General features: G+C 36.1%; 1 long non-coding RNA gene across 1 annotated transcript; it reads left to right on the top strand.

The window, feature by feature from the left end:
* The first annotated feature begins 2182 nt into the window (after positions 1–2182).
* LOC138702717 (uncharacterized) lies at positions 2183–4414 on the top strand. The gene is made up of 3 exons (XR_011332872.1): positions 2183–3070; positions 3173–3295; positions 3940–4414. It is a non-coding gene; the product is annotated as an uncharacterized lncRNA (long non-coding RNA).
* The last annotated feature ends 6362 nt before the right edge of the window (positions 4415–10776 follow it).

Raw genomic sequence — 10776 nt, 5'->3', positions numbered from 1 at the left:
ATTACACAGCATTCACTCACACATACGAAAGGATTAAGGAAAGGATCGCCTCCATGGCCGGACTTTCAAGAGGTACAATCCCGGTATTTACCTGAAAATAACTGAGGAAACCATGCCCTTGGGATCGAACCCCGGACCTCCCGAATGCAAGGCCAGCCCTCTACCTCGCCGCTAGTCCGCTCGGTACGCAGACATCCTCCAATAATGAATAATCTACATAAATATCTTACTAATTAGTGATTACTGTAATTTATAGTAATTAATAATACAAGTCTGTTCAAATATATTTTTTTTAATTTTAAGTTTGACACTTTACTATCGGGCCGCAGCAAACATAGTGGCGGGCCGCGGGTTATGCACTTCTGGTCTAAACTTTTAATTTTGTTAAATTATGATATTTCCTTTGAATCATTGATAAAGTCTGGGAAAATAATGTCATATTACAGCCTGATGTATACAGAAAAAATACATAATATAATATTTATATCCTGTAAATAATAAACCAACTTCCAAAGTGAGTAAAGAATAAAGATATTATTCTCCGCGGCAAATCTCCTTCATATAACCTTCAACGACTTCACGGATCCCGCGAATCAGAGAAGCTCAGCGTTGCCTAATAAATAATAATAATAATAATAATAATAATAATAATAATAATGGTTTATTTTAACTGGCAGAGTTAAGGCCATTCGGCCTTCTCTTCCACTCAACCAGTATGATAGAAAATTACTACAATGCTATGAATATAGCATAATTAATACAATACAATACAATTCAAAGCAATACAATACTACAATACAAGACAATATAATACATAATTAATATTATAATACAATGACAATTCTTTTCATCTTCACAACACCAATAAAATAATTATGTAATAATAATAATAATAATAATAATAATAATAATAATAATAATAATAATAATAATAATAGTAATAGTAATGATAGTCATACCTAAATTAAATTAAATTATTAAACTCGATCACAATTATAACTTCAATTTGACTGCGCCCGTAAGAAATCGTTTAGCCTTTTCTTGAAAGTGGTTATTGTCTGGCAGCCCCTAATCTTCTGAGGTAGAAAATTCCATTCACGGGGAACTGAGACAGTAAAAGAGCTTGTTCGAAAGATCAGTTGTCAAGTCTGTAAGTATTACGTCGCAATAGTCAAACAGTGGTAGTACGAGGGTTTGCACTAAAGTCTGTTTTAATTCTGGCGGGAGGAAGTTTCTGAATGGGTTAAGAGAATGCATGGTATAGCACCACAGTTTAGTATATACAGTTGGGAAGCTTGGGATGATTTTTTGCATTTCTCGCGATAGTTGCTAGCCGCTTGGAGCGCTGTGAGTACTAGGAACAATAGATTGTGTCACTGCCATCGTGATCTAATACAGGCCGTAAGGCAGACCAGCGAATAGGGATTATAAAGAATGGACACTTCGCGTCGGTACCTTTGATGTAGCTGGGCTGATTTCAATGACCTTCAAGCCAGCTAAAGCGTGAGATTCTGCTTTCTCCCTAGAGTTGGCGCTGACATCACACCAGCTAGCAGTCGACACAGCGGAAATATAACACATATAATTAATACATCTAGGTACATTATGTACTCAAATAAAATAAATTGGATCCATAAAATAATAAATCCGTCATTAACTGTAATGTCTAGACTCTAGAGTTCCTTTATAATGAGAGTTGAGACGTTGACTCCAACAACAATTAAAATATGTAATGATTTGATAGCGCTGAAAATGGAAAAACAAAACTCTCACGAGAAGTAAAACCACAGTCTACTATATACAGTCACGAAGCTTGAGTTTTGAGGGTGCTAGAAACTATAGACTGTGACGATACTTTTTTGAGCAGCGACTAATTGCAGGAACGCGTTCCACTAAGTACGCATACGCGGAAGTGACGTCACAAGCAGACGATACGTTAACCACGCGGACGTTACCAGAACTGCGCGCGCCACGTCGATAGGCCATTGTATCACCGTTATTCACGCGACACGTATGCCACGTGGACGACAAAAGGTGTTGCCTGCTTGTTATGTAACAAGATTTTTTCAAACCAGACTAATCTGAATAGACACAAAAGAGAAGTTCACGATTGTAGAGAAAAAGAAGTCATTGAATATGACAATAGCAATATGCGTTACAAGAGCGGTATGTTGAGGTTTTCATGTTCGAGGAAAAGATTGAAAAAGCGAAATGTAGTTGAGCTTTTTAATTTCCGAGAACATGAAAACAAACATACCGCTTGTGTATCGTACATTATTTTGTGCGAAGATCGTTTATTACATACCTGAAAGAGGAATTTCTAATTAGTTGCAATGAAATCTCCATCTTGGTTTCTGTTCAATGACGGCAACTTTGGAAAACAAATATATCTATCTTCAACATTGTTGCTATAAAATGTTTTCTGTGTTTACTATATTCCAGCAGGCCGAGATATACGTCTGTCTTTTTTTTTTCTCCCCAGTCTATAAATGCGAACTTAAAACAAACGGTAAGGTTATGTAATGATTTATTTTTCATTTTAATATGTTAACAATATTATTTATATAACATATTGCAGTAATAACATCGGCATCTGGAATCTTGTTGATTTTTTCACGGCTTCCTTAATGTTACTTGCATTACAAATGCAGTAGCTTTTGTGGTGTTGTAGAGTTTACTTAATTTTTGCAAATATTTAAAAACAATAATTAACAGTGCAATTTAGGTGAAATTGCAGTGGTAAGTTTCCAATTTATAATTATTACTATGTTAAACGTCTCTAAAAATAATATGTTAAAAGCCTAAAGCTTAAGCGGTAAGAAGAGGGAAATTGTTATGTGTGTTACCTTGGGAATACTGAATGTGGTATTTCACACTTACCGCGTATTGGTTTTGTGCGGAAAGCAAGCAAATACGCACGATCTCGCACAAAGATGTTTGTGTCTTCAAGTGCTTGGAAGGGTGTGAGGTATCGTTCAAATATGTACAATTCGGATTTACGAATTCATTTACAAAAAAAAACATCATATTAATCAAGAATGTGAGGAGCAAGAATTTTCTAGTTTTGAAGGTAAGCATATTTTTAGACAATATAAATAATAATAATAAAAAGAGAAATCTTGTAGTGAAATTCATTTAATTGTATAATAATTATTGAATTTCTTCTATGCAGAGTTCATGGCATGGATGGCGAGGATAGAGAAAGAACACTTGGTCCAGTACGAGAAAGAGACTGGCAGTAAGAGGAAAAGAGGTCAAAATATTGAAAGGATATACTTTGAATGTGTGAGATCGGGTATGGGTTCACCATATGAATTAATGATGCAAATACTGTTATAATTCAAGCAAATGAAAACTTCAGTATACGGTTACCTCACTGACAACAATTATTTAAAATACCGGTTCTTAAAAGAACAGATTGTCTATGTTTGTTGAATGCGCATCATCATGCTAACGAAAAGGCATTTTTCAGTGCCAATAATTTATTTTGTGTGCACAAGGTTGGAATTTTGTGGGAAGAGAGGAAAGAAGATAACCGTGTTCTGAAGTTTATCGAACTTTCAATTATTGGAGGCAGTGATGTGACAATATTGAGAGGACATACTTCGAATGTGCGAGATCAGGTATGAGTTCATTATATGGAATGGATATATTAATTAGGGTATACAAATTACTGTTGTAATTCATGAAAGTAAACTTTCAGTTAGGAGTAGGGAGGTCAAAATATTTACTTCGAGTTCAGGTATGAGTTCATTATATTAATTAATAATGCAAATATTGTTGTAATCCTAGAAAGTAAACTTTTAGTAAGAGACAGGAGGTGAAAATATTGAAAGGACATACCTACTTTGAATGTGTGAGATCGAAGCTGAGTTCATTATATTAATTAATCATACAAATATTGTTATAATTTAAAGAAAGAAAACTTTTTTTTTTCAGGAAAAACACGTCAATCATTAACAGTACGTAAAAGAAGTTTGAAGTCTCAAGGATCTTGCAAATTAGGTAGATTTTGCACAAGCCAAATAATAGTAGTACATGATCTTACAAATAATAAGTGCAATGCAAAGTTTTATAAGACTCATTATGGCCATAAAAATGAGTTGTAACATTTAACTGTTCCAAAGACTGATCGCATGGAAATTGCTACAGAACTGATTAAAGGAATTTCACCAACAAAGTAAGTACCGACATTTTCCTCGTTTTTTTTTATCTTTGTGACAGAGTGAATCATGAGTGTGGTCATGGTTATGGATGATAAAAGAGATAAATAACTCTGAATGAGCAAACATTGTATGGTATTCTAAAGAAATAGAAGTTGCATTAATTCAAGAATAATTACAAATTGCATTATTTCATATACACACTAGACCTCTGCATTCTCTTGAAAACAGCCGTCCGAGCTCGCTGATTAGTCCTCAGTTGTGAAGAAAGTAGCTGGGAAATGATATGCTTGAGCGCATACAGTCGAGAATTTATAACTGGCCGGTTGAAACATTTACTTGATCTGTTGCATGCACTCGAGGTTATTGCACTACAATTACATCACCTTTTATTGCTTGATATCCAAAAAAAGCCTACTTAAGAAGGTTACCACTTTGTTTTTATTTCAGAGAGCACGAAAATTAGGAAGTACCATATGAACATTTAAAAAAGGAAACATAATTTTTAAATAACACAATTCTTTAAATGAAATAATGCTTTATATATCAGTGGTCGTCAGCACTCACTGAAATGTGCAATGGGTACGTGGTGTCGTCCCGTGCTCACTGTCGTGCAACAGGGAGAGAGAGGGAGAGCATACCCGCTAGCAGCTACGAGAGCATATAGTGCACTGCGTTTTCTGCGGGTAAGAGAGCGTAGCCCCAGCGTGCTCTGTGCTGACGACCCCTGCTTTATATTATCAATCAGTAATGTTATTCAGCATCCATCTTGTCTAATTCATTATATCAGTAATGAATGTTTAATGTGGCTTATTAATATGATTGCTTAAAAAGAACAGAGATTTTGTGATGCGTCTCAAATTTCTTCAAAAGCAGATATAATCTATTTTAGTTACAGTATTTAATAAAAATAAAGCAAATCTACATGCTCACTTTGCTTAACATTTGTACAATAATGTATATTAAGAGACGGTTAATCGCAGATAATGATTGATGTTGCAGCTACTTATGGTAAGGTGGATGCTACTTATGGTAAGGTGGTGACCTTATCACGAAATATCAAGGATGCACCAAACATAATTCGTTCTGAAGTTATTTCCGAAATTAAAATAATGGAAAAATCGCCATTTGTTTTAAAATTAATTTTTTTTTTTCAGTCATATCTAGAATTTCCTCTTTGGTTTCTTTAACCCTAATCTGCCTGGTTTTCTGACATGTGGCGATTTTTGTAATTCCTTCAACATTTGTTCAAACTTACGTCCTTATTATGGAATTAAACTCGGTTTTGTTTAAAATCATCTACTTTCAAAGATAAGGGGTGGTATCATATGGTACCGCTAGGCAGATATGGGTGCAAGATTTCTTGTCTTCAGATTTCATCATTTTAAGTCGTTATTTATTGGAATGACAGAAAAACTTCACTATATCATTCACTATCTTTTATTATTGTATTTCTTATATGATAATAACAGGACAATGGAGCTAGATTTTACAAATGGCAAGGGTTCACACCTCAATGCTCCTTGGTTTAGTTGCACTTCCTAAGATTTTACATATCATTTTTCAAAACATTTTACACAGAGTCCCACTTCACTCGTAATGCATTGTGTGAGTGTACGAGGACAGCCAGCCAGCCAATCCTCGCAGGTTATCAAAGTACGTACAGTCGGAAGGGTAGGCTCTTCATATCATGTGGTAAGTTGTCGAGCATTTCAACGAGAGGTGCTGCACATTTACCATAATCAAATTCAAAGTGATCATTTGCACTTACCCTCTTCCCTTGGCATATTTCAAAAGATATCAGATATGCCCATAAACAATGTTTAGGCACCATAATTGAAGCCGAACCTTTCTCCTGATGAAATGTTTGCAGGAATCATACATTCATAAAAATTCATACATTATGCCAGAATGTAATTTTTCATAAATCTCTCCTTCATCAGATTTACCAGAGATAGGAGCTTCCACATTTTGTCTTGCCGATCTAAAATTTGGTATTATCGGCACAATGGACAAATCGCACGATTTTTCCCAATCGATCACACCACATGCAATTGTAAACTAATTCATTGCGTGTCCAGTGCAGTTTCCTAGTAGCATCTTCTGCTAGGTACAAATTGAAGAGAAGAATTCCGATTAAGGACTTCATTTCTTCAGCTGTTATTTGTAAACCTTGTACATTTAGAAATAAAGCATAACGCTGGGTTTCTGTTACAAAATAAAATCAATAACATTACAGTCAAAGAATACTTCAAATAATTATGTAGGCTATTTTCCTCTATAAAATGTGTAGTCAACTACAGGAAAAATGCTACTGTTAGAAGGGGGATGTTCATCATGTATCTATGAAGTTGGTTTTCGTGTGAGTTTGATTGTTTTCTTCTTGGATATGCTTTCCTTCTGTATTTTGTGAGCACGAAATTGAACTATTTGTCCTCATCTCATCTTCATTCTTAGGTTCAAACCTCTTTCGATTCTTCAAAGTAAAAGTTTTCTTTATGTTTTCTTATTTCTTCTAACTTTCTTTATTTGTCACATCACTATCTTCATCACAGTTAGATAATTCATATGACTTTCGCCATAATAAAATTGATTTCCTAAGAGGTTATCAAGTAAACCGCCTGTATCTTCCTCTCTGTAATCTTCATCAGAATTCACCGTGGCGTCTGGTGGTTCAATATAGATAGTACTTAGATTATTATACTGTCAACCTCTATGATTCTTACAGCTTCAGTAAGTGTTATGTCCCAATAACCATAATAAATTATCAATATGAATGCTATAAAGAGAAAAAAATCGATTCCTTACAAAATGCTACGGCATCTGCCTAGTGGTACCGTATGGTACCAGACTAACTCTACATTATATATATTTGGCAGTTGATATATTTATAGTGAAAACTTGAATGGAATGCTATACTATAAGCCATTTCCAATATATAACATCAGAATTTATTCAAAATTATAATCCTAAATGAATGTATTCAAATATTTACTTCAAACAGATACCAAAATTGAGTGATTCAAGAAAATGTATATAATTACCGAACGCCACTACGCATACCAAGCCAAATAACTTCAAACATGCACAGACTGGTTTCAATTTTGGACAGCACACCAGCGCTCCATGTGATTCTAGTATGCTATTATAACGTCTTTGACTTACACCAACAAATTATCAAACACTATCGATTAGTAGGGTCAGATGAAGACCGTCTTCAATACTCAGATCATAATACAGAAATAAATATGGCCGCCACAGCGGTCCAACCATTCCGATATATTATAGACTGTTTCGCCATATCCTTGTGTCAGAAGAGTTATATTTTTCTTTTTTAATATGTTGAATTACTAAATTGTGCTGATAAATATAATCCAAATGAGTGGTTATTTATTGATTCCAGTAAAAGAAGTTTGAAGGGCGTGTTGCTACATAATCAATCAATCAATCAATATTCCCATCATTCCTAGGTGGAACATAGGGCTCTCAGAAAGCTTCTCCATCTGACTCTATTCCTGGCCAACGCCTTAATCTCACTCCATGTTTTCCCCATCGTTTTTGCTTCTGTGAGAACAGTTCGTTTCCATGTTATCTTGGGTCTGCCAATTTCTCTGCTGCCCTGCGGATTCCAATCCAATGCCTTCCTGGTGGGGTCTCTGGAGGTCGGCGAAGTGTATGTCCCAGCCATCCCCACTTCCTAAGCCGAATTTCAAGTTCAACTGGTTTTTGTTTAGTTTTTAACCATAGGTTTTCATTGGATATCTGGACCGGCCAGAATATGTTTAATATATTTCTCAAACATCTATTAATAAACACTTGTAGTTGATTGATAATAGTTTTAGTTATTTTCCAGGTTTCACAGCCATATAAAAGCACGGACTTGACATTTGTGTTAAAAATTCTCAGTTTAGTATTTATTTTATAGGCAGCACTCTTCCATATAGGCTTTAGCAGCCCAAAGGCATATCTTGCCTTCTTTATTCTTACTCTCACATCGCTATCTGTACCACCATTCTGGGAGACTATACTGCCTAGATATGAGAATTCCTTCACATTTTCAATTACGCAGCTGCTTAGAGTTAGAAGAGTAGGTTGATTGGTACCTATGCGCAATTCTTTGGTTTTATTAATATCGATTTGAAGACCCACCTTCTGTGCTTCCTTTTCCAATTGTTGCAGTTTGGCTTTCATATCTTTAAAGGAATGAGCTAAGAGACAGATATCATCCGCATAGTCTAGATCTTCTAGTCTACCGGAGAGCCCCCAACGGATACCTCTAGGGGAAACATTCACTCTTCTTAGAGTTGCATCTAAGACCAGGTTAAAGAGGAGCGGTGATAACACGCAGCCTTGCCTTACACCTATGCCGACATGAATGATTTTTCCAATATTATTCTTATGAATTACTCTGCAGCTGGCATTCCGATATAATTCTTTAATGATGTTTATAAGTTTGATAGGAACTCTTCTTTCGTAGAGAGTCTGCCAGATGGCTGTGTGATTCAGAGTATCAAACGCTCTTACAAAGTCAATAAACACCAGGTACAAAGGTGAGCGGAATTCTAGTGACTGCTCAATGATAATTCTCAGTGTGTTGATTTGATCGACATATGCGCAGTGAGGCCTAAATCCTGCCTGCTCCTTTCGAATTGTTGGATCTAATATGCCATGGGTACGCTGATATATTATTATTGCTATTAGTTTACTAATTGCATTCAATAGTGTAATCCCGCGCCAGTTACTACAGTTGCTCAGATCACCTTTTTTTAAGAATTTTGATGATGAATCCTTCTTTCCATTCAGCGGGGAAACTTTTCTCCTTCCATGCTTTTTGAATTAATGGAAGAATTATTTTTGCTATCTTATTTGGGTAGGCCTTAAATATCTCTGGCGGAAGATTATCTGGTCCAGCTGACTTGCCATTTTTTAGTTTGGAGATAGCTGCTACATAATGGCAATGCTCTTTCTTCAGTTCCAGTAGCACACTCAGTGGAACTGAAGGAGAAGTATGAAAATCTGAAGCATGTTTTCGAGAAAATTAAATATGATGATCATCAGTAGTTGATGTGTGGAGATTTAAAAGTGATCTGCTTGATATTAGGCCAGCAACAGGGATTTACAAAATATCCATGTTATTTGTGCAAGTGGGATAGTAGGGCGAGAGACAAGCATTGGAAACAAAGACAGTAGCCCAAAAGAAAACCTTGAACACCAGGTAGTAAGACATAATAAAGGGTAGCCTACTGGATCTTAAGAAAATTCTTTTGCCACTTCTACATATAAAAATTGGTGTAATGAAACAATTTGTAAAAGCGCTTGACAAAGATAGAGACTGTTGTAAATATCTCGCCAACAAATTTCCTACTCTTTCGGATGCAAAAATAAAAGAAGGAATTTTTGTAGATCCGCAAATCAGAACTGTAGTTAAAGACAGGCAATTTGAAAATAATATGACTCCTAAAGAAAAAAAATTCATTAAAGAAGCCGTTGCACATTTTCTAGGAATCAATAAACATCCTGATTATGTTAAAATTGTGAACAACATGCTATAGGCATTCAGTACTTTGGGATGCAACATGAGTCTCAAATTACGGTACATTTTCTCTTTTCACATTTGGGTGTATTCCTGACGACCTGGGGGCATCAATGAGGAGCAAGGAGAGAGGTTCCACCAGAATATTCGAAAAATGGAAAGGAGATACGAAGGGCGATGGAATGGACCAATGATTGCAGATTACTGTTGGATGCTGTGTAGGAATTCTATGGAAACACACAAGAGAAAATCCAAGCGACAAACATTTCTGACCAAACGAATAAGAACTAAAATGTGAAATAGGGTACTAAAAAAAACTCACAATTTCATTTGTAACTTTTATAGGTTAGGTTAGATCAGGTCAGGTCAGGTCACAGTGGCTATGGGCGGATTAGGACGACCGTTAGCATGTTGGCCTATTGTGCACCCCGAATGTTATGGGATGAATGAGGATGAGGGTGTACCAGGCCACCAGCCACATGTGACCCCTCACCTGCTCACGCAATGAGAGCTTCCTAGCCTCTTCTACTCTTAAGTTCTTCTGCCAAGGTGACCAGGCAGCACAGGATCCATTCCAACAGCCCTTCCAAGGTGTCGAAGCGCTCTTGGAAGTGCTCTTAAGGAATGAATCCTGGCAGAGATATTGCGGAAGGCTGGGAATGCAGAAACAGTTACGGAGAGGATGCCCCCTCCCGTAAGTAGATGAAGACATGTGTCTTGACCTGAATATGTCTTTTGAATGAGATGGGGAAGATGAATGATATGAAAACTAAATTCTCTTTCTACACAGGAGTGGAAGGGAAAATGGACTGTGGCTTTTGCCTAAGTAACTGTGGAAAACACAGAAAAACCACAATCAGGTTGGTCGGTCCTGGAATCGAACCATGGACTTCCAAAATGCGAGTTCCATGCGATACACATGAGCCAACTCACTCAGTTAACTCGTATGTAAATCTTGAGCTACCGATATGTACATTTCTAAAAAAAATGTGAATATTTATTCTTGATTTGTAAAAAATCCTGATGAGATGGAAAAAAACGGAAATCATTATTGAAATCAGCGGCACTGAAATATTCAGA

This window comes from Periplaneta americana, chromosome 7 (genome assembly GCF_040183065.1).
Source record: "Periplaneta americana isolate PAMFEO1 chromosome 7, P.americana_PAMFEO1_priV1, whole genome shotgun sequence".
Taxonomy (NCBI): domain Eukaryota; kingdom Metazoa; phylum Arthropoda; class Insecta; order Blattodea; family Blattidae; genus Periplaneta; species Periplaneta americana.
This window is presented reverse-complemented; position numbering and strand designations above follow the sequence as displayed.